Genomic DNA, 26,258 nt, shown 5'->3' on the forward strand with positions numbered 1-26,258 from the left:
CTCTGGGATCCAGGTGAGCGTAACACATGGTTTCCAAACTTATGTTGGCTTTAGGACACAAACAATGCCACAATGTGCTGAGCAGCATTGGAAATGTAAATCTCTGGCAACATTTTCACTACAAAGAACATACTCAAAACAGGTGCAGAGCTCACCTATGCTAACATGGTATAATGCATTAGAACTGGACTGTTTACTAAAGATGCAAAATCCATCTTTAATAGTAGACTAATCCATGAGCTTTATGGATAAAACACATCTGCTCCTGATGTCATGGAACAATTAACGCAACAAAAACTAAAACGCATGTCCTTACTGCCAACCCTTGCAAGCTGTAGTCATTTCAACAAGACAATTTTGAAAAAAGAAATGCAACCCATTCTGCATAACAGCTCCACAGAAAAACTAGAAGTGCACGGCATGACACTTTTTTTGTATCAACAAGCAACAGCACAACTAAATAGCTTAGAAAAATGTATCAACAAAACTGCTAGATTGGGGAAAATATTGGGCCTCATTACAACCTTGGCGGAGGACCATGGTGCTATTAGCACCATGGTCCATGCCGCTAAGGTTGCAATTCCGCCATGGTGGATGGCGGAATTACCGCCCCATTCCAAGGTGAGTGGGGCGGTAATTCCCCATTCAGCAATGGCCCCTTCCCCATTCCCATTTTTGCCCCATAGGGCATAATGGGAATGGGGAAAGGCAATAATTACGGCACTGTAAATTACGGTGCCGTAATTGTCACCAAGGTCCCTTTGCGGCATGGCTTTTAATGCCTGCAAAAAGCAGACGTTAAACAGCCATCCCGCAAAGGGAACCTTGTAATCAGGCGTTAAGGGTCGGCGCCGTTTACGGCGCCGTAAACCCCTTAACGCCTGAGTCGGAATGAGGCCCATTGACTTTTTGTCTAAACTGCAGAGTAATTCTAATATGTAACCTTGACGTAGAACAAGTTTTAGTCAAAACATCCACTTTGATATACTTGCAGAAGTTAAATAAAAATGCCCACACAATATCATGTTTCCTTCTTTTCAAAGACATGTATGTACGCAGAGAACAATTTTCTCTATCTTTGCATATGCTGTCACTATTCACAAATCACAAGGTCTAACCTTAGATCAAGCATTGATTGAAATTGACAGCACAGTCTTTAAAGAATGTCTGAGTTACGTAGCACATTCCCGTCTGTGTAAAATCAATGGTCTATTCCTATTTAGCTTTGATGCATGCTGACATTCCTTGAATCCTGGAATACAACAGGCTACATGCACTATACACCCCCATCGAGATATGTACTCTTTACCTCAAAAAAGGACACCCTTTTAAAAGAGAACTAAGGCAAACAGAATCTATAACATATCTCCCAATAACACCACTAAATAAATAACACCCAACTCCTTCTGCATGATAGACAACAACCACAAAACTCTATAGTACAAAGTCAACTGCATGTCCATCAGATAACAGAGACACAAATGTCTCTTTTCCAGAAAAATCTGCAGGCCCATCAAACGCTCCACAAACAGAACTCTCTGGTCCATTTAAATTCAGCAACACAAATGGAGTACTTTGTAATGCTAATGTAACAATCAATCTTCCTATTTAATTGCCTCAATTGTTCACAACATTTACTTAAATGGCTTGGACCAGTTGTGTTTGCAAATGCTCGTTCTTCATTGAAATCCCACAAATAATCCTGACAACGCTTACAGTGTCTCAGGTATAAGGCAAGAATTGGACTACTGTGCAGGAATGGTAAAATGTACCATACTCAAACAGGAAGATCCACAAGAATTCCTAATGTACTTACTACCAGTGCTGGAGGTAGCACTATGGGGACATAGGGTGAAATTAAAACCCTATATTTTAAATGGGCTACTGAGTTTGCACTTGCCTCACAAATCTGTTACCATCCACAGTTTAAAAGATGGCTCAAAAAGAAAATATCAGCCTATAGTTATGAATGTCATATTGTAGAACTAGCCACTAAATCTCATAGTGGCGAGTTCTGCAGATATTGGATAGAGCACACATCTAAACTGAAGTATATTATGGCATACCCTAGCCCCCAGATATTTAGATACTACATTATGATGAAGTTCAAATATTGTGAGTATTTTGAGATCCAAGGAACCTAATTAGGAATATTTAGTTCCGCGAGAATGCGTCGTTTGTCTGGGTTTCAAGACATTGAATCACTTGAACATTTAATGGTAAATTGTGAAAGTTTAACAGCAGTGCGCAACACATATTTAAAGTCCTATAATAATATGATGGATCTTAATAATGACCCTTGTATATGGACGAATTTTATGAATGAAGAGGATATGAATTTTATCTTTTTTATGGTGAGTTTTTCTTGGAAAATGTTTGAGATTTTAAACTGTTTGATATGAGTGTTGTAATAGTGCGTGATTATCATCTATGATACTTCTGTGAAACCGCACTAGCACATGTTATAAATTGGATTATGTGAATGTAATATGTTGAAATCATTGTCCTGTCTTTGTTGTATATACAGAGCCGTAAAGCTGAAAGTATATTAAATAAATAAATAAAAAGTACTGGAAACCAAAATCAAAATCATCCCTATAAATGAAATCTTCCTGATTTCATACACGTGGAAACATACATCCACTCTCTGCAACCCTGTTTTACAAGAGCACATCCCTAATGAACGATGTGTATATTTATCCATACCAAATTCTGAATCCATTGCATTTCACCAACTTCTGCAGAATGCAAATCATGTCATTGTATGACCTTTTTGCAATTCAGACATTCGTTCCACCGTACAAATGAACTCACATAGCCAATATGTCAAACGAATGCTACTAAGGGACAATGCAGATGGTGCCAAAAATAACTGCAAACTTACAGACTTAAAACACAGCCAAGTATCTCTTGGAAATAAAACCTTCTCAACAGTAGGTATAATATACCACACTGGTGCCACAACCACTTCAAGACACTATACTGTATATGTCAAAAAAGAAATAGTTGGTTTGAATGTAACAACACCTCTGTTACTCCAAAATATAGGTTACCAGCATATCTAACAAATGCGTACTTAATATTCCGTCAACCCAAAGTAAGTCACTAAACTGTAATACAATTAACAGTTAGAATACGCCCATAATACTAAAATAGTACTTTTAAAAGTCAATATAGTTAGAATACGCCTACAGGTATCTAACTACTTAAACTAATACCCTCCATTGCAAAACACATCCAGTACGCCATCACAATTCTTATACAACAACACTTCTTCTAAACTCTAATTTAGTTAGAATACACCAATAGTTATCTAACTATTTTAAGGATTCCCTTAATCACAACCTACTTCAAACAAACATACTATTACACTTACACTCACACAATTGTAATCAGGTGTTTCCCCATTGACCCAATGATTATTTAATGTCAATACAACAGCAGTGTGCCATACCCTAATGTTGTGCCACACATAGTGCTTAGAATGTATTGTTTATGAGTGTCTTAAAAAGGAATAGTGTATGTAAAATTTTATACGATTAAAGCTTTTAAACTATCGTGCTTAACAAATTATGCTGTTTCTTTGCCACAGAAAATGAACCGGAAATTCCAACGTCATACTAAGAAACCATACAAAGTATAATCAAATACATATTCTATTAGCACTATCCTCATTTGTACTACAAATATAAGTACCATATACATTTCAATAATATCATTTCACCATATTACAAACACTTTCTAATCCCACTACATTACCTATAATTACTATAAACATATCACTACTGCTGTGATTCTGGCCCTACTCCTACTACATTTCATGCCGTATATACCACCCTTGACTGCATTCATGCATGATTAAACACCCTATGCTGCCAACTGTATCCTTAATACTGCCCTTGACTGCATCCATGCATGTTTAAACACCCTATGCTGCCAACTGTATCTTTGCTGGATTAACAGTAACATGCTAGAAACTGATTTATGATCACACATACCCGTGTTACACTCAGGAAATGGACCTGCTCCCTGCTTAGAAGTGGCACACAGATCATGGTTAATTATATACCTCCACACACTATGTCTGTCCCAATTGCTTTAATATACCTCCTTTGCTGGACCCTTTCGAAATTAGCTCCTCCAGATTGCAACCTAGTACCTAACTACCCAACCGCTCCTCCTCCTGGGGGAAGTAGCAGGACACTTATCATGGTTCCCTCTCAACTCACACATTTATCCAAGCAGAACCTTATTTTCAGGCACAGCACAAGCACCAAACCTTACACACCCCCTACAGCAGACTCCAAACCAAGGTGTAACCTCCACCACCTTGCAAAAACTATATTACCAGATCAGCAGGGCACTATTAGTGGCCTTTTAAAAACTGACCTCCCATGCAACACGCAACTTAGAAATTGTTCTAGACCATGGGTGCATAACATACGGCCCGTGGGCCAGTTGTGGCCCGCCATGCCATTTTGTCCGGCCCGCGAGGCACAAAGGCTTTCCTAAAGGAGGGCGGCCCGCAAGCAGCATCGGCCGCCCTCCATTAGGAAAGTCTTTGTTGTCTTCCAGGCCGGACAAAACACTGGCCCTCATTGGCTCAGCACACACGCACCACGTCGCTCCTATGAGCCATGTAGTGTGTGTGTGCTGCACCAATGGAGTGCCAGCACTACGGCTGGCGTGGTCCATAAGGCCTGATGCCAGAAGGCATTTCAGCCTTGCCACGCCAGCCGTAGTACGACTCCAGTTACCTCACCAGCATTCCAGTTTACCTGCCTTCCAGCATGTCTCTGGGTAAGTGGTCTGTGTGTTTGTGTTTGTGTTTGTGTTTGTGTTTTGGGTCTGTTTTGCTGTATGTTTGTGTTGTGTATGTTGAGATGGAGGGGTGGGAGGGTTTCAGGTGTGCATGAATGTTTGTTTTTGAATGTTTGTGTTGTGTATATTGAGATGCGGGGTGGGGGGGTGTCGGGTGTGCATGAATATTTGATTTGAATGTTTGTGTTGTGTATGTTGAGATGGGGGTGGGGGGTGTCGGATGTGCATGAATGTTTGTTTTTGTATGTTTGTGCAGTGTTTGTTGAGATGGGGGGTCGGGGTGTCGGGTGTTCATGAATGTTTGTTTTGGAGTGTAAGTGCAGTGTATGTTGAGATGCAGGGTCTGTATGTGTGCATGCTTGCTAGTTTGTATGCTGATTTGGGGGTTTGGGGGGTTCTGGTCCGTATGGGTGAATGCTTGAGTTTGTGTGTTGAGTTGGGGGGTGGGGGGTTTGGGTCTGTATGGGTGCATGCTTGAGAGTTTGTGTGCTGAGTTGGGGGGTGGGAGGTTTGGGTCTGTATGGGTGCATGTTTGAGTGTGTGTGCTGAGCTGGGGGTGGGGGGTTTTGGTCTGGTTGCATGCTTGAGAGTTAGTATGCTGAGTTGGGGGTGGGGGGTTTGGGTCTGTATGGGTGCATGCTTGAGAGTTTGTGTGCTGAGTTGGGGGGTGGGGGGTTCGGGTCTGTATGGATGCTTGTTTGAGAGCATGCTGGTTTGGGTGGTGGTGGGTTCGGGTCTGTATGGGTGCATGTTTGAGAGTGTGCTGATTTGTGGGGTGGGAGGTTTCGGTCTGTATGGGTGCATTTTCGAGAGGTCTGTGTGCTGAGTTGGGGGTGGAGGGTTTCGGTCTGTATGGGTGCATTTTTGAGAGCTTTGTGTGCTGAATTGGGGGGTGGGGGGTTCCGGTCTATATGGGGGCATGTTTGAGTGTGTGTGCTGAGTTGGGGGTGGGGGTTCTGGTCTGTATGGGTGCATGTTTGAGAGTGTGCTGATTTGGGGGGTGGGGGGTTTGGGTCTGTATGGGTGCATGCTTGAGAGTTTTAGTGCTGAGTTGGGGGTGGGGGGTTCGGGTCTGTATGGGTGCATGTTTGAGTGTGTTTGCTGATTTGGCGGTGGGGGGTTCGGAGTTGGGGGTGGGGGGTTTTGGTCTGTATGGGTGCATGTTTGAGAGTGTGTGTGCTGATTTGGGGTTGGGGGTTCGGGTCTGTATGGGTGCATGTTTGAGAGTGTGCTGATTTGGGGGGTGGGGGGTTCGGGTATGTATGGGAGCATGCTTGAGAGTTTGTGTGCTGAGTTGGGGGTGGGGGGTTCAGGTCTGTATGGGTGCATGTTTAAGAGTGTGCTGATTTGGGGGGTGGGGGGTTCGGGTATGTATGGGAGCATGCTTGAGAGTTTGTGTACTGAGTTGGGGGGTGGGGGGTTCGGGTCTGTATGGGTGCATATTTGTGTGTGTGTGCTGAGTTGGGGGTGGGGGTTCGGGTCTGTATGGATGCATGTTTGAGAGTGTGCTGATTTGGGGGGTGGGGGGTTTGGGTCTGTATGGGTGCATGCTTAAGGGTTTGTGTGCTGAGTTGGGGGTGGGGGGTTCGGTTCTGTATGGGTGCATGTTTGAGTGTCTGTGCTTTGTTGGGGGTGGGGGTCCGGAGTTGGGGGGTGGGGGTTCGGGTCTATATGGGTGCATGTTTGAGTGTGAGTGCTGAGTTGGGGGGGTTGGGTCTGTATGGGTGCATGTTTGAGTGTATGTGTGCGGAGCTATCCTGAGAGTAGCAACAACCTCACTGGTGCCCGAGATCCAGAAACTGACAGATGAGAAACGCTGCAATGTTTCTCACTGATTAAGTATGTCTGGTTCACTGTTTCATCCTGTATGACTTGGGGAAATGGATAGTACAAAATGGAAGTTTTAAATACAAATAAAACGGTAGACCTCCAAAAAGGTGTTCTTTTTCCAACTGTCATAGTGTTTGGTTGGGGGTGAGGGAGCCATGGGGCATACTGTTTTGTTGGGGGTAGTACCATGGGGCATAGTGATTGGTTGGGGTGAGGGGGCCATGGGGCATAGTGTTTGGTTGGGGGTGGGGGGGCCATGGGGCATAGTGTTTGGTTGAGGGTGAGGGGACCATGGGGCATGGTGTTTGGTTGGGGGTTGAGGGAGCCATGGGGCATAGTGTTTGGTTGGGGGTGAGGGGGTCATGGGGCATAGTGTTTGGCTGGGGGTGGGGGGCCATAAGGCAAAGTGTTTGGTTGGGGGATGAGGGAGCAATGGGGCATAGTGTTTGGTTGGGGGTGAGGGGGCCATGGGACATAGTGTTTGGTTGGGGGTAGAAGCAATGGGGCATAGTGTTTGGTTGGGGGTGAGGGGGCCATGGGGCATAGTGTTTGGTTGGGGGTTGAGGGAGCCATGGGGCCTAGTGTTTGGTTGGGAGTGAGGGGGCCATGGAGCATAGTGTTTGGTTGGGGGTGGGAACCATGGGGCATAGTGTTTGGTTGGGGTGAGGGACATGGGGCATAGTGTTTGCTTGAGGGGTGGGGGCCATGGGGCATAGTGTTTGTTTGGGGTGAGGGACATTGGGCATACTGTTTGTTTGAGGGGTGGGGGCCATAGGGCATAGTGTTTGGTTGGGGGTGAGATGGCCATGGGGCATAGTGTTTGCTTGAGGGGTGTGGGCCATGGGGTATAGTGTTTGGTAGGGGGTGAGGGGGCCATGGCGCATAGTGTTTGGTTGGGGGTTGAGGGAGCCATGGGGCATAGTGTTTGTTTGGGGGTGAGGGGGCCATGGGGCATAGTGTTTGATTTGGGGTGGGAGCCATGGGGCATAGTGTTTGGTTGGAGGTGAGGGGACCATGGGGCATAGTGTTTGGTTGGGGGTGAAGGGGCCATGAGACATAGTGTTTGGTTGGTGGTGAGGGGGCCATGGGCTATAGTTTGTTTGTTTATTTTATATAGCACTACGAACCCTCAGGTATCTGAGCGCTGCTTATTTCCCACGGTGTGTGGTGCTCATTTATCGACCTCGGAAGGATGAAAGGCTGAGTTTGGCCCTGCCGGGATTCGAACCTGCATGAGCAGGCTCTGCACGGATGTCAAAGCGAGCGCTCTACTCGCTGTGCTATCTGACCTTGCCCAAGTAGTGTTTGGTTGGGGGTCAGGGGGCCATGGGGCATAGTGTTTGGTTGGAGGTGGGAGCCATGGGGCATAGTGTTTGGTTGGGGGTGGGAGCCATGGGGCATAGTGTTTGGTTGGGGGTGAGGGGGCCATCGGGCATAGTGTTTGGTTGGGGGTGAGGGGGACATGGGGCATAGTGTTTGGTTGGGGGTCAGGGGGCAATGGGGTATAGTGTTTGGTTGGGGGTGAGCAGGCCCTTGGGGCATAGTGTTTGGTTGGAGGTTGACAGAGCCATGGGGCATAGTGTTTGGTTGGGGTGAGGGGGCCATGGGGCATAGTTTTTGTTTGGGGGTGGGAGCCATGTGGCATAGTGTTGCACTACAAGAGTGAACCCAATAAAGCTAAAACAGGCACAGTTAGGAGATGTACATACTTTGCTTTTTGAGGAAACCTGACTCAACAAAGGCCATACTCCTCTTGGCCAACCCAAACAGCAAACTATAGCAGTCCAAAATAACAGAATGTCCAATCAAGGGTCAATAAAATATATATAATTTAATTAAACAGACAATATACAATAACTAGTTAGAAATAAATTATAACAATGGAAAATGTGTAGTACAAAATGTAAGTTTGAAATGCAAATAAAAATCATTACCCCTCAAAAACATATTCTTTTTCCATCTGTTTAATACAAATTGAGGGTTGAAAAAGCCTCCTGCCACGCCCCGCCTACCGCCCTGCCCACATTTACTTTTCGGCCCACTATAGCCCTCATGCAAGGTACTTTCGGCCCTATGTCAAAATCAGTTGTGCACCCCTGTCTAGACTAACTAGTCTGCATGAGCCTTCAGTGAATGCAAGGAAGACCAATACACCCCCATCAGAAGGTCTATGCGACAAATATTTCACCCAGAACATAATCTTACCCCAGTCTAATCCCACGCTCAGCTCTGCCTAAAAAATACTCGCTTATAAAACAACCAGTGCTCACTCAACCCTCAGACCCTAACCAGACAACCGCCAACCAAATGACCCACCTGATTACCCATACCTCTCTGAACCTCAAGTGCGCCCTCATTAACGCTAAATCTCTGGTGGCACACGCCATAGAAAGAGCGGAACTAATATGCTTTGAAGACTACAATTTTCTGGCCATCCCTGAGTCAAGGCTCCAAAAAGCTACAGGCCCGCCCTTATGCTTGCAGTCCATGATAATTATATTAGACTCAGAGCGGACAGGGCCAACGCTAGAGGCGGTGGTATTGCTATTATAGCAAAATCTACCCTATCCACCCTATCCATCAGACTAGCCCTGCCACTTAACTTCAAGCCCTGTGAGGCACTTACTGCTAAACTCTCCCTCTCAGACTCCCAAACACTCACTATATATCTTATCTATAGGCTGCCAGGCACCCTTGGTACCTTTGAGGAGGATATATCCATAATCCTAACTGATAACTTAAAAATTACATCTCAAACGTTAGTACTATGAGATTTCGATTTGGGTCTTAATGACCCCAATGATCAGTAAGCTACCATTATATCTAACATGCTTACTGAACTTTGCTTCTCACAAACAGTCTCATCACGTACACACAACAAAGGCAGAATCCTTGACTGGGTCGCGGATCTTAACTGTAACGCCTCTATTACCTCCATAATCCCTCAATCCTGGACCGACTATGCCCTTCTCGCCTTTACCTTGGCAGGCAAAACGTCCACCATCCCACACACTGCAGTAGCTCCATCTATCCACACCAGGAACAAAAAGAATATTACAGTGGAAAAACTCATGCCACTGATCATGCCCACCCTCAACGCTATTTCAGATACCATGGATGCAGCCACATTGGTGAATGAATATAACAACGTCTTGACTAAAACCCTGGATAGAATTACCCCACTTGAACTCCTGGTTCACCCCCACCCTCAAACTACTGTGAGTCAAAAAAAAGAAAATGCAAAGCCATTATCAAATATTTACCTAGTGAGGAAAATAAAAGCACCTTAACCACCGTATCAGCTCATTACAAAAAAGAAATAATTAAGACCAAACAGGAAACCTTCAATAATAGAATCCACCAGGCCAAATCAAGCAGAAAAGAACTTTTCATCATCTTAAAAGAATTGGAAGCCCATCATGGATTTAGGCGTCAACATGGTACTGAGAAGGCCCTGATAGATCTCAAAACACAGGTCGACGAACTGAGGGACAAAGGGAACACAGCATTGCTACTCCTTCTTGATTTTTCAGCTGCGTTTAACCTGGTTGGCCTGGTGGACCACCTAGTCTTATGCAACCAACTCAATTCAGCAGCCCATTTCGCCCAGGATGCCATCATCTGGATACAATCCTTCCTGAGCAATAGGACGATGAGGGTCTTCTCACACATCACTGCTGCAGAATACATCCTCATTACATGTGGTGTCCCACAGGGGTCTTGTGTCTCACCCACATTAAATAACATATTTACTAAGCCCTATTCCACAATTTGGACCACCTGGGTGTCACATACACTAATTATGCTGACGACACCCAGATCCTCATTCCACTCTCTGGAGACTATATTAAGGATACAGACTTAGTAAACAAAATCTACCTCATCATTCAGGCATGGATGGCCGCCCACGGACTATGCCTGAATGATGACAAAACTGAGTTCCTCATCTTAGGGACCCTGGCTAACTTCAATAAACTTGGCCCCAACTACTCCTCCTTCGATATAGATGGTAACATAATACAAGTCACAAAAGAGGTAAAAACATTAGGTTTCTACCTCGATTCCACCCTACTGATGAGGTTCAACTACACCCTACTGATGAGGTTCAACCAGACCGAAACACATGTCAAGGTTTGCTGTTGGCACTCTGGTTCAGAGGAGAATTGCCTAGCATTTTGGTGCTGGACTGCCCCAGGGCAGGACAAAGACTGATAAGTTTGGGATATTTCTCCCCTGTGAAAGATTGTGAGCTATAGACTCTGGATAAGGCTCTTGTAACCACGACTCATGTCTGGCAGAGAGTCTCCCAGGAACCCCCTTGTTATTTGCATATTTCAAGTAACTTTGGGTCTCACCCTAAGTGTTAGCGGAATCCAGACGTGGACCCCTTGCTCACTATTCTTAGAGAGGCACAGCTACACCCTACTGATGAGGTTCAACCAGACTGAAACACGTGTCTGGGGTTGCTGTAAGTACTCTTGTTCAGAGGAGAATTGCCTAGCATTTTGGTGCTGGACTGCCCCAGGGCAGGACAAAAACTGATATGTTTGGGATATTTCTCCTCTGTGAAAGATTGTGAGCTAAAGACTCTGGGTAAGGCTCTTGTAACCAGGACTCATGTCTGGCAGAGAGTCTCCCAGGACCCCCCTTGTTATTTGCATATTTCAAGTAACTTTGGGTCTCACCCTAAGTTACTAGGGGAATCCAGATGTGGACCCCTTGCTCGCTATTTTTAGACAGGTACAGCTACACCCTACTGATGAGGTTCAACCAGACTAAAACACATGTCTGGGGTTGCTGTTGGTACTCTTGTTCAGAGGAGAATTGCCTATCATTTTGTTGCTGGACTGCCCAAGGGCAGGAAAAAGACTGATATGTTTGGGATATTTCTCCTCTGTGAAAGATTGTGAGCTAAAGACTCTGGGTAAGGCTCTTGTAACCAGGACTCATGTATGGCAGAGAGTCTCCCTGGACCCCCTTGTTATTTGCATATTTCAAGTAACTTTGGGTCTCACCCTAAGTTAGTAGGGGAATCCAGACGTGGACCCCTTGCTCACTATTCTTAGAGAGGCATAGCTGCACCCTACTGATGAGGTTCAACCAGACCGTAACACATGTCTGTGGTTGCTATTGGTACTCTTGTTCAGAGGAGAATTGCCTAGCATTTTGTTGCTGGACTGCCCCAGGGCAGAACAAAGACTGATATGTTTAGGATATTTCTCCTCTGTGAAAGATTGTGAGCTAAAGACTCTGGGTAAGGCTCTTGTAACCAGGACTCATATCTGGCAGAGAGTCTCCCAGGAGCCCCTGGTTATTTGCATATTTCAAGTAACCTTGGGTCTTACCCTAAGTTACTAGGGGAATCGAGACTGTCAAAAGAGAAATGACATTGTGCCTCATATTGCAAATATGTATATTGGCCTAGGCCAAGCTGCTCGAAAGTCGCTTGCGAAAGAATCTGTGTTGCAAGGTCCTGACCTTAAAATCAATTTAAGCCGCCATTTTAGGTTCATCTGCCATTATAGGATTTGCTTTGTAAAAGTCACCCTTACGGTTAAAATGGTGGACGATGTCATTCCAAAATACAACATGGCCGTCTTGACCTCTGAACATTTTCCATGTAACTTGCCTGCAGGCCACTTGTTGAGGTCGTGAACTGAGACCTTGTCCTTCGTTGACTTGTGTGTAAGGGATTACTCATGTAAAGAAACTAATCCACGAGTATACTATAAAAACAATGTATTCAAATACCTAACATAGAACACTTGTTTAACCACATTGTATTAATGTTTAAGAAGACTAACATGGAAAATCCCAGATCACACAGTTGCTGTATAGGCTTGTTGAAACATGTATTAAAGGCAAACCAGTTATATGCGGTTGTTCGAGACTTGGCATGAACCCTAGATCGGTGATGTCTTAAGTGGAATATTAACCCGAAGTGGGGCTGGACATCGTGCCCACAAAGTGTATAAAAATCCAATGCATTCTAATGTACAGCGTCTCTCACTGAACACACTGAACCACGCTGGAGATCGTTGTGTTGTACTGAGGGCCGATAGCTATCTGATTTTGCTCTGTTTTTTGCAACTGGATTCAGTATAAAATAAAGTACTTCGTATGTTCCTTTGTGTGGGCCATGGGGTATAGTGTTTGGTTGGGGGTGAGGGGGACATTGGGGCATAGTGTTTGGTTGGGGGTTGAGGGAGCCATGGGGCATAGTGTTTGTTTGGGGGTGAGGGGGCCATGGGGCATAGTGTTTGATTGGGGGTGGGAGCCATGGGGAATAGTGTTTGGTTGGGGGTGAGGGGACCATGGGCATAGTGTTTGGTTGGGGTGAGGGGGCCATGAGACATAGTGTTTGGTTGGGGGTGAAGGGGCCATGGGGTATAGTGTTTGGTTGGGGGTGAGGGGGCCATGGGGCATAGTGTTTGGTTGGGGGTGGGAGCCATGGGGCATAGTGTTTGGTTGGGGGTGGGAGCCATGGGGCATAGTGTTTGGTTGGGGGTGAGGGGGCCATGGGGCATAGTGTTTGGTTGGGGGTGAGGGGGACATGGGGCATAGTGTTTGGTTGGGGGTGAGGGGCAATGGGGCATAGTGTTTGGTTGGGGGTGAGCAGGCCCATGGGGCATAGTGTTTGGTTGGGGGTTGACGGAGCCATGGGGCATGGTGTTTGGTTGGGGTGAGGGGGCCATGGGGCATAGTGTTTGTTTGGGGGTGGGAGCCATGTGGCATAGTGTTGCACTACAAGAGTGAACCCAATAAAGCTAAAACAGGCACAGTTAGGAGATGTACATACTTTGCTTTTTGAGGAAATTTGACTCAACAAAGGCCATACTCCTCTTGGGCAACCCAAACAGCAAACTATAGCAGTCCAAAATAACAGAATGTCCAATCAAGGGTCAATAAAATATATATAATTTAATTAAACAGACAATATACAATAACTAATTAGAAATAAAGTATAACAATGGAAAATGTGTAGTACAAAATGTAAGTTTGAGATGCAAATAAAAATCAATACCCCTCAAAAACATATTCTTTTTCCATCTGTTTAATACAAATTGAGGGTTGAAAAAGCCTCCTGCCACCCCCCGCCTATCGCCCTGCCCACATTTACTTTTCGGCCCACTATAGCCCTCATGCAAGGTACTTTCGGCCCTCTGTCAAAATCAGTTGTGCACCCCTGTTCGAGACTAACTAGTCTGCATGAGCCTTCAGTGAATGCAAGGAAGACCAATACAACCCCATCAGAAGGTCTATGCGACAAATATTTCACCCAGAACATAATCTTACACCAGTCTAATCCCATGCTCAGCTCTGCCTAACAAATACTCGCTTATAAAACAACCAGTGCTCACTCAACCCTCAGACCCTAACCACACCACCGCCAACCAAATGACCGACCTGATTACCCATACCTCTCCGAACCTCAAGTGCGCCCTCATTAACGCTAGATATCTGGTGGCACACGCCATAGAAAGAGCGGAACTAATATGCTTTGAAGACTACAATTTTCTGGCCATCCATGAGTCATGGCTCCAAGCAGCTACAGGCCCGCCCTTATGCTTGCAGTCCATGATAATTATATTATTCTCAGAGCGGACAGGGCCAACGCTAGAGGCGGTGGTATTGCTATTATAGCTAAATCTACCCTATCCACCCTATCCATCAGACTAGCCCTGCCACTTAACTTCAAGCCCTGTGAGGCACTTACTGCTAAACTCTCCCTCTCAGACTCCCAAACACTCACTATACATCTTATCTATAGGCCGCCAGGCACCCTTGGTACCTTTGAGGAGGATATATCCATAATCCTAACTGATAATTTAAAAATTACATCTCAAACGTTAGTACTATGAGATTTAGATTTGGGTCTTAATGGCCCCAATGATCAGTAAGCTACCATTATATCTAACATGCTTACTGAACTTTGCTTCTCACAAACAGTCTCATCACCTACACACACCAAAGGCAGAATCCTTGACTGGGTCGCGGATCTTAACTGTAATGCCTCTATTACCTCCATAATCCCTCAATCCTGGACCGACCATGCCCTTCTCGCCTTTACCTTGGCAGGCAAAACGTCCACCATCCCACACACAGCAGTAGCTCCATCCATCCTCACCAGGAACAAAAAGAATATTACAGTGGAAAAACTCATGCCACTGATCATGCCCACCCTCAACGCTATTTCAGATACCATGGATGCAGCCACATTGGTAAATGAATATAACAACGTCTTGACTAAAACCCTGGATAGAATTGCCCCACTTGAACTCCTGGTTCACCCCCACCCTCAAACTACTGAGAGTCAAAAAAAGAAAATGCGAAGCCATTATCAAATATTAACCTAGTGAGGAAAATAAAAGCACCTTAACCACTGTATCAGCTCATTACAAAAAAGAAATAATTAAGACCAAACAGGAAACCTTCAATAATAGAATCCACCATGCCAAATCAAGCACAAAAGAACTTTTCATCATCTTAAAAGAATTGGAAGCCCCCATGGATTTAGGCCTCAACATGGTACTGAGAAGGCCCTGATCGATCTCAAAACACAGGTTGACGAACTGAGGGACAAAGGGAACACAGCATTGCTAATCCTTCTTGATTTTTCAGCTGCGTTTGACCTGGTTGACCACCTAGTCTTATGCAACCAACTCAATTCAGCAGCCCATTTCGCTCAGGATGCCATCATCTGGATACAATCCTTCCTGAGCAATAGGACGATGAGGGTCTTCTCACCGATCACTGCTGCAGAATACATCCTCATTACATGTGGTGTCCCACAGGGGTCTTGTGTCTCACCCACATTAAATAACATGTTTACTAAGCCCTATTCCACGATTTGGACCACCTGGGTGTCACATACACTAATTATGCTGACGACACCCAGATCCTCATTCCACTCTCTGGAGACTATATTAAGGATACAGACTTAGTAAACAAAATCTACCTCATCATTCAGGCATGGATGGCCGCCCACGGACTATGCCTGAATGATGACAAAACTGAGTTCCTCATCTTAGGGACCCTGGCTAACTTCAATAAACTTGGCCCCAACTACTCCTCCTTCAATATAGATGGTAACATAATACAAGTCACAAAAGAGGTAAAAACATTAGGTTTCTACCTCGATTCCACCCTACTGATGAGGTTCAACTACACCCTACTGATGAGGTTCAACCAGACCGAAACACATGTCTAGGGTTGCTGTTGGCACTCTGGTTCAGAGGAGAATTGCCTAGCATTTCGGTGCTGGACTGCCCCAGGGCAGGACAAAGACTGATAAGTTTGGGATATTTCTCCGCTGTGAAAGATTGTGAGCTATAGACTCTGGGTAAGGCTCTTGTAACCATGACTCATGTCTGGCAGAGAGTCTCCCAGGAACCCCCTTGTTATTTGCATATTTCAAGTAACTTTGGGTCTCACCCTAAGTGTTAGCGGAATCCAGACGTGGACCCCTTGCTCACTATTCTTAGAGAGGCACAGCTACACCCTACTGATGAGGTTCAACCAGACTGAAACACGTGTCTGGGGTTGCTGTTAGTACTCTTGTTCATAGGAGAATTGCCTAGCATTTTGGTGCTGGACTGCCCCAGGGCAGGACAAAAACTGATATGTTTGGGATATTTCTCCTCTGTGAAAGATTGTGAGCTAAAGACTCTGGGTAAGGCTCTTGTAACCAGGACTCATGTCTGGCAGAGAGTCTCCCAGGACCCCCCTTGTTATTTGCATATTTCAAGTAACTTTGGGTCTCACCCTAAGTTACTAGGGGAATCCAGACTGTCAAAAGAGAAATGATATTGTGCCTCCTATTGCAAATATGTATATTGGCCTAGGCCAAGCTGCTCGAAAGTCGCTTGCGAAAGAATCTGTGTTGCAAGGTCCTGACCTTAAAATCAATGTAAGCCGCCATTTTAGGTTCATCCGCCATTATAGGATTTGCTTTGTAAAAGTCACCCTGTGAGTTAAAATGGTGGACGATGTCATTCCAAAATACAACATGGCCGTCTTGACCTCCGAACATAGCTAATATGTAACTTGCCTGCAGGCCACTTGTTGCGGTCGTGAACTGAGACCTTGTCCTTCGTTGACTTGTGTGTAAGGGATTACTCGTGTAAAGAAACTAATCCACGAGTATACTATAAAAACAATGTATTCAAATACTGAACATAGAACACTTGTTTAACCACATTGTATTAATGTTTAAGAAGACTAACATGGAAAATCCCAGATCACACAGTTGCTGTATAGGCTTGTTGATACATGTATTAAAGGCAAACCAGTTATGTGCGGTTGTTCGAGACTTGGCATGAACCCTAGATCGGTGATGTATTAAGTGGAATATTAACCCGAAGTGGGGCTGCACATTGTGCCCACAAAGTGTATAAAAATCCAATGCATTCTAATGTACAGCGTCTCTCACTGAACACACTGAACCACGCTAGAGTTTGTTGTGTTGTACTGAGGGCCGATAGCTATCTGATTTTGCTCTGTTTTTTGTAACTGGATTCAGTATAAAATAAAGTACTTTATGTTCCGTTGTAACCCATGTTCGGTGTATTTCCTTTTGGGATACTCAGCCTCGATATTCTGATTTTGTTTTCACAGTTGTCGCCCGCATAGGGACCCTGAAGATTGATGCCGGATTGTTGAAGGTTGACGCAGGATATCGGACCGGGATCGGATGGTGTGACAAAAAGGGGCACCAATGAACGAGACGCAACACCTCAGAAGTGCTGCACGGCCCGATCCCTGGACAATTAGCTTGTGGTCTGAGACGGCATCTTGACGAGGGTCCACTTATCGAGGCGGCCAGATTTGCCGAAATCACCATAAACGAGGTAAGATTAGTTAGGTAAGATTCTTTGAAATCCGATCGGACCTCCTTAGGTTTGTTCAGGTGAGCCATGACCCGACTTTTAATTCAACCCTGAAAATTTTTATTTGGTGCATTGTATCTGCAGACACAATTATTGACCAGGTAACACCAATAATTTGATATGCCTGGGAAATCGTCTACCTGTTTCAGGGCATTATTTAAATTTAGGGAATTTAGCCGTCCGGCACCACAGGAGTGGTCGCCGGCATGTACTATGTACTGTAAACATGGCATTGGAAGTATAGTATTTAATGACATTTGGCACAGACAAACCATACATGCCTCCGAACTTCAGTGGCCAATCAATGGTAGTTTTGAAATCCCACGTATTGAGTATTCCATTAAAGAAAAAGGCTAGACCTGCAGCATTTGATGTTTTGCAGAATTGGAAAAAAGAAGCGTTGCAACAACTTAAAAGTAGAGAGAAGCATGCTCGCCGTCATAAGACGAACGCCGAAAAAGCATTATTGTATGACCAAGATAAACATTCTGAATCGACTAGGAATATGGATAGGGCTTTCTCACTTGGAATTCAAAAAATATATCCGTCCAAAGACCTCCATGCTTCTGATGAATTTATAGATTAATTGTTAAATGAACAAAGGCCTGGTGCCTCTGCGCCACCTCCGTATGTTCCTCTTCCTGCTGCTTTGCCTCTTCCTCCTGTTATTCCTGCTCTATCTGCTGTTGTTCCCGTTGTTCCTGCTCCTCCTAATGTTACCCTTCCTCCAGCTCCTCCACCTCTTCTTATCGCACCAGTTACAGTACCTCCATTGAATTTGCCTGCTCCCTCTCTTCCAAGTGGTCCTGAGCCACTTGTAATCGATCGAGGTGCAGGGTCAAAGGTTGTCACTCGCAATACTGTACCACCGGAGAAGAAACGTGAGTTAATTGCATGGGCTAAGCATTGTATGGAGAAGGGTGATCAAGCTAATGTTTCTGCCACACTTTGTAATATGGATAATTTTCCTGAGAAAAATGTTTTTATTGAAGGTTTAGGGATTCAGTTATGTGTAATGTGGGGAGAATTAAATAATGCAGATCTCCCGCAAGGGTTAAGGGATCTAAATACTTTAGTGTTTTCTAGAGACACTGTGGAGAAGGTAAATGAGCATGTCGAGAGGTTATTTGGGTATAGAAAGGAGTTAAAAAAGTTGCAGAATGAGGATGACGAGGAGGAAAGTATGTATATACAGAAACGGTTCCTTCCTTGTCGTAAATTGATATCTGAGGAAGCACAAATTTGTACGAAGGACGCACTTAGATGGATTTCGGATATGTCGATAACTCCAGTTGAAGTATATGACACGTATAGTCAATATACGCCAGAAATGCAGAGGAAAGTGATACAGGTAATGATAGGGTACCTACAGGATGATTGTGTAAAAAGAAAGATTAGTTGTCCCACAGAGTTATTGAGTATTTACAAGAGGGATTTTTCACTTGACACTTCTTCGACTGCTTTAGCACTCGATTTGGCTCTATTGCTTAGTAAGCATTCGGAGTCACCTACTTCTCAGTTGCCTATGAGAGAGGTTCCTCTGACATTTGTCCCGAAGGTTGAGGTTGCGGCCGATGCTGCACAGGGTATAGTTGCTGTGAACATTCCAGCACATTATGTATCACAGTTTGTTCACGTTCCATTCTCAAGACAGGAAGTGAATACTATTAGGCAATCTATTCCTGATATTAGGAAAAATCCGACTGGATTCTATAAAGGAATAGAGTCTGTCTTGCAATCCTCAGTATTCACCTTAGGCAAAAATTGATTTGTTATTCCCTGTACTCCTGCCCGTAGATTTGTGGAAACAAGTTAGAACTATAGATGACGTACCAGGGTTGGGATATACATGGGTGAATATAACTAGACTCGATGGAGAAAGGCCAGCTGGTGAAAGACCACCTCAGGTGATAATAACTTTGCCTGATAGAATTATTGCAAAATTAAAAACTATAATTCCAGAGCAAAGATTTATATGGGACAAAGTTATGGCCTGTGTCCAAGGAAAGTCTGAGGGTGCTACCGAGTTCTTTAATCGGTTTGAACAGGTATTCTTGGATTTCAGTGGACAAGTCCAAGGCTCAGAGTCTGGGAAAAGCTTGTTTGTGTACAAATTTGTGCATGGATTGGTGCCTGACATCCAGTCACAAATTATGTCTTCTAGGAGCGCTTGGCAGGCAAAATCACAATCAGAAGTACTGCACATGGCTCAGTGCTACGAGAACCGTGTCAATAATGAAAAAGCTAGGGTTGAAAAACAAAAAGGCGATTTGAAAACTAAAGTGCTATTGCAGCAAATTGTTAGAGGCCCCAGAGGGGGTAGTTCTCAGATTAGAGGTCAGTATGTCCCGCAAGGGAATGTGCCCTTGGGTGCTGTGAACATTAACCAGTGTGCTTATTGTCATCAAGAGGGTCATTGGCAAGCACAATGCCCCGTCCTTCAACAAAGGTCAAATAATACATTCGGAAATATGGGTAGACGATCCAGAGGTCGCCTGGGTGTAGGGGGCCCTGTTAGAGGTCAGTTTACACAGGATCCTCAGCAACCTTTCTCGCAGGATAATCATATTTCGAGTGTGGACACCAGGAACACATTTGATCATCCTTACGCTGCATATTTATCTGAAGAGCTTCCTTTTGATGACATTCTGTTTCGTTAGGATTGCCCGAAGCAGTGTTTGGAACCTACACCTATTCCCATCAATCAGAAAGGTCCCTATGTTGAAATGATGGTGGGAAATAGGAAACATCAGTTTTTGATAGACACTGGAGCACAGAAGTGTTCCATTGATCATTCACGGGTTCCAAACATTCCACTGTCAGGGCAAACCAATGTTTCTGTGGGGTTTTCTGGCACACCAGTTGTTTGTCCGGGTTCTTTGCCGGTACCTATTTCTTTGGGTCCCTTTACGGACCACTGTCCATTTCTGTAGACTTCGAATTGTGGAGAGAACTTGCTGGGGTTGAATCTGTTAAAAGAATTAAATGCAGTGATTTGTTGTTCTTCTGATGGAGTGCGCTTGACGATTTCACCACAGCAATTTTCTGTCTCACAATTCTTGACTAGACCTTTGCTGCCAGAATTCATTAATGTGCCAGAGAGCTTATGGGCTATTGATGACAATGATGTCGGTGTTTTACAGATTGAACCTGTTAAGATAGTTTTGAAACATGGAATTGAGCTGCCACGCATTCCCCAGTATAAGATTTCAGTTGAGGGCGAGCAAGCTTTGAAATGCATTGTTTCCGATTTTGTGCATAGCAGGGTGATTGAAGAAATTTCAGGAAGTTTGTGTAACAGTCCAATTTTACCCGTGTACAAGAAAGGCGATAATGCAATTCCATTCCGTTTCATAATTGATTTACGTGCAATTAATAAAGTCGTTGCTCCACAATTTCCAATTGTGCCTGATGTAATGACAATCCTAACCATGATTCCAGCTACTTCTACTTTAGTGTGGTGGATCTAAAGAATGCTTTCTTATGTATTCCTATACACAAGGATAGTAGATATTTGTTCACCTTAGGGGGATGCTCGTTCACATTTACTCGTGCACCTCAAGGGTACACAGACAGTCCTAGCATTTATAGTACGGCTTTGAAAGAACAACTTGATACCCTTGAATTGCCCTCTACCTGTACATTGCTTCAGTACGTTGATGATTTGCTTTTAGCTGCTGACTCTGAGAGTGCCTGTAAGGAGGGCACTGTGTTATTGCTTATCCATCTAGCTAAGCATGGTCACAAAGCTTCGCTTAAAAAATGTCAATATTGTTGCCAGGAGGTCGCCTATTTAGGCTATCTCCTGTCAAAGGAGGGAAGAAGATTGACACCTGAAAGAATAAAACACATTTCTGGCATGTCTGTCCCAAATACACAGAAGGAAGTTAGAGCCTTGATAGGTATGGCTTCTACTGTAGGTTGTGGATCCCACATTTTTCACTAGTGATCAAACCGATGTTGGCTTTGACGAAGAAGGGCATTTCTTCGCCATTGCCATGGAACACGGAACACCAGCAATCGTTTGACTTGCTTAAGACTGCATTATAATCTGCACCAGTTTTGGGCACACCAAACTATGAAAAGGCCTTTGTGTTGTTTGTGCATGAATGTGATGGATGTGCTTTGGCTGTATTAACGCAGGAACATGGAGGGAAGAATAGGCCGTGCGGTTACTTTTCTTCCACCCTTGATCCTGTAATATGTGCTTTGCCAAGATGTTTGCGAGCTATCGCTGCTGCTGCTGCTGCATCTGTGAAACAGAGTGAGGGATTGGTCATATGCATTGATCTAACCCTGATGGTGCCTCACTCTGTAGATGTTCTACTGAACCGAACTCAAACGCAACACCTCACTTCTGCGCGGTTGACAAGATATGAATTGATCTTGTTTGCTCCTCACATTCAAATTAAGAGGTGTTGTGTTCTTAATCCGGCTGAAGTCCTACCTTTCCTGCAAGATACTACTTGCGGCGATGAAGAGCCACATGATTGTTTGTATACGACCGAACAAGAGACAAAGGGTAGAATTGATTTGAAAGATACTCCTTTGGATAATCTGCATGGAGAGCTGTTTTGTGATGGCTCCTGCTTCAAACTTCCGGATGGTACGTCCACAGCTGCTTATGCAATCACTACATTAAGCATGGTTGTGGAAACTAAGAGAATCACGCATAATTCTGCGCAGGCCGCAGAGATTATAGAATTAACCTGAGCTTGTGAACTTTCTGAAGGGCTTGCAGTAAATATATATACTGATAGTCAGTATGCCTTTGGGGTGGTTCATAACTTTGGGAGACTTTGGTCAGAGAGATGGTTCCTAACTTCACATGGCACCAAAATCCAACATGGCTCCCTAATAGTACAACTACTCTCAGCGCTTGCGCTCTCTACTCAGTTAGCAGTTATGAAATGTGCAGCACATCGAAAGATTACAGATGATATAGGGAAAGGGAATGCTTTCGATGATCAGATAGCTAGACAAACTACTACCGATCTCCTTACGGAGATGTATGTTTCAAGGAAGATTGTAAATGCTTATGCAATGGATGAGGGTGTTGGGTCTGTACAGGATATTCAAGCTGATGCCACGTTAGAAGAATCCAAAAGGTGGGCTGAAGGCTTGGGGAAACTTGATGATGACGGGTGTTGGGTGGATATGGCGGAAGGGAAATGGCTACTCCCTGACACTTATATAATGATGATGGTCATCATGGCCCATGGTCCTACGCATGTATGTGCCCAGAAGATGACAAAAATGCTAGAGAAAGTTTGGGTGAATGACAACATTTCGAAAATTGCCCAGCGCTACGTCCAGGATTGCATGATTTGCCTACAACATAATCTGGGAAAGGGGGCAGTAACTCCAAGGGGAAGTTTTGAGCCACCCTCTTTCCCCTTCGAAGTGATCCACTTTGACTTTATTGAAATGGAACAATGTGATAATAAAAAATATGTGCTGGTGGTTATCTGCGCTTTTAGTAAATGGGTTGAGGCTTTCCCTGTTAAAGATGCTACAGCCATGACTACTGCAAAAATCATGTTAAGAGAATACCTTCCGTGGTTCGGGCTACCAAGAGTTATCTGGTCAGACAATAGTCCACATGTTGTCACTGCTGTAATTCTGCAGATATGTACGGCATTACGAATTGACAAATGGTTCCATTCGGCCAGACATGCTCAGAGCGCCGGACTAGTAGAAAGACACAAAGGTATCATTAAGAACAAGCTCGCTAGGATGTGTGCGGCACCAAACTAAAATGGCCAGACGCCTTACCGGTCGTGTTGTTATCAATGCGTACAACCCCTCAAACTAAGACTGGGATCTCTCCATTAGAGGTGGTAATGGAGAGACCTGCCAATATTTGGAACCTTCCTAAATGCAATTCATTGAGAAATGTTGAAAATGTATTACTTTCAGATTGCAGCCAGTTGACTAAAAACCTGCATTTGATTTATCACCAGGTACGAGAAGCTTTATCTGTGCGATACGAGGGCCCAGGCCACAGCATACGGCCTGAAAGCTGGGTGCTCGTCAAAGTGTTTGAGTGCTCCTCTTGCCTTGCGCCTCGCTGGCGTGGGCTGTTTCAAGTCCTGTTGATCACCCAGACAGCGGTGCGGGTCGCTGGGAGAAAGAACTGGATACATGTGTCTCACGTCAAGAATCTTCCTCACCCTGTGCCACATGTTAGAGAACAAACAGAACCCCTCGCTAATACTGCAACCAACGATCCCAAAGCAATATGTAGCAGTGAGAGTGTGTCGGAGATACTCTCTGAGCCCGTGAGGCCAGGGGAAGCTGTCATTTTGTCCCCACACTCTCCAAAAATTTTGTATCTGGAAAATGCTATTTCAAATTCGCCATCGTCACTTGTTTCCGACATGTTGCTTCCAGCAGGAAGTGACGACATATTGTTTCCGGATCAATCAGTACCGGGAAAAGTAAGGTACAATCTGTGTCCAAGAAAATAGACTTACGTCACGGTTAGGCTGTGCATTTGAAGAAGAAAAGGATCATTGAGGACTTGTTTTTGCTCAAATTTGAAAAATGGGGATTCTGTTGGTTGTGGAAGGACTAAGAAGTCGCTCGACCGGAGGTCGCCAGCAAGGAACATTGGGGTATCCGTTTGAAGACTACAATGCCTGCTACCGCTAACGCTCGTATGGGACTTCTAAATAAGGGGGTGACCAACCGGGACAATGGACAAAATGCCTGGGCCCCGAAAATGTATTGCTGTATTTTTATAATGATATTTGGGTTTTTAATAGTCGCTGCCTTAGGATTGTGGTACCTTGAGGAAACTCATTCTTTATAACTTTTTTACCTACTGAAAGTACACCTATTGTTCCTACTCCCTTTGTACATTTGCATACTCTATCCCCTAGGGACTCTCAGTATAGACAAAGGTACCACAATAACACTCTACTACTTATCATGAATGCTACACATGCCATTTTCAATAAGTCTAAATGTTGGGTCTGCTCACATTTACCGCAACACGGGGATAAGGGGTTAGGTTAGTATATTCATCCTTTACCTTTGACAACTGCTTGCTATGCTTCTCTTAGAGCACTGTTCTTTGGCCGTTGGAATGATAGCATCTCAGGGAACTTTGATGGCACCAATTTGAATAGTTTTGAGAAACGTGTATTGACTCCCCTGGGGGGCTCGCTTTTTGCAAACAGGAGTAAACCTAACGTTGCTTCTATTAGGCCTTCTAACAGACCGTCTCGTCCCTTCCAATCTTTGATTTCCTTTAAGATGGCTCCAATAGGCAATAAGGATGCCATGCCTCCTTCTTACACTGTTAATCATAGCCCCGATTCAGTTTCCTTTTGCATACAGAGGAATGGAACTCAGTCAATGGGAAATTTTCTAGGTTGTGCCAACGTTGCAAATTTGACTGGGGAAAACAGACCTTTGTATGTAGGCAAACCTGTCTACTTTGTCTGCAGTAATGTAGCATTCCCATGGTTGCCCAGGGATTGGCAGGGAACCTGTTATTTAGGGATCCTGTTACCTGGGGTGTTTATTGCTAGTACAAAAGGAGTTTCAAAGGCTCGTCCACTGTGGGACGAGAATGGTGACACCCCAGCACAAATCTTGGGAGATATAGCAAAATCAGTTGTGCCATTTTGGGGGCAGATACCGAATTCGGAAGACGTTAGAAAGCTAGCGAGAGTACTGGAGAGAACCATCAACCGGACCACGGACATACTCTATAATATGACGTTAGAACAGAAGGCGATAAGACTAGTAGCACTTCAAAACCAGATGGCATTAGATGTCATTCTGGCTGAGCGTGGTGGAGTGTGTAAATTAGTGGGGTCCGCTTGCTGTGTTTTCGTACCAGATTCCTCCCAAACTATCTTCAAGGCAATACAGAATCTGCACGTCCTTAGTTCAGAAGTACATGTTCCCGAGGGAAACTGGGATCTTAGCGCTTGGTTCTGGGACTTCTTGCGATCTAGGGGTTGGAAGGTACTTTCGGTCTTGCTGATTAGTTTGGGAATCCTGTTGTTTCTTTGTTGCTGTATTCAGTGTCTACCTGGTATGTGTTCGATGCTAGGGGGATGTTGCGCACAAGCGATAGGTTCGATAGGACATAACGTGTATGCCCCAGATAAAACTTCCAAAGAATATGTGTTGAAAGAAATTTTAGCAAATGACCTAATGGCAATAGATATTTCTGACAGTGATTCAGGGTGCATGGACAATGGTGCATGGAGTTATTTTCAAGTAGATCCAAAGTAGTTTTAGCGCTTGGCATAGGCCAAAAGGAGGGTTTGTCAAAAGAGAAATTATATTGTGCCTCCTATTGCAATAAATATGTATATTGGCCTACGCCAAGCTGCTCGAAAGTCGCTTGCGAAAGAATCCGTGTTGCAATGTCCTGTCCTTAAAATCAATGTAAGCTGCCATTTTAGGTTCAGCCGCCATTTTAGGATTTGCTTTGTAAAAGTCACCCTTTGAGTTAAAATGGTGGACAATGTCATTCCAAAATACAACATGGCCGTCTTGACCTCTGTACATAGCTAATATGTAACTTGCCTGCAGGACACTTGTTGAGGTCGTGAACTGAGACCTTGTCCTTTGTTGACTTGAGTGTAAGGGTTTACTCGTGTAAAGAAACTAATCCACGAGTATACTATAAAAACAATGTATTCAAATACTGAACATAGAACACTTGTTTAACCACATTGTATTAATGTTCAAGAA

Source organism: Ambystoma mexicanum, chromosome 6q, assembly GCF_040938575.1.
Source record: "Ambystoma mexicanum isolate Mex_15411 chromosome 6q, UKY_AmexF1_1, whole genome shotgun sequence".
In the NCBI taxonomy this organism is placed as follows: domain Eukaryota; kingdom Metazoa; phylum Chordata; class Amphibia; order Caudata; family Ambystomatidae; genus Ambystoma; species Ambystoma mexicanum.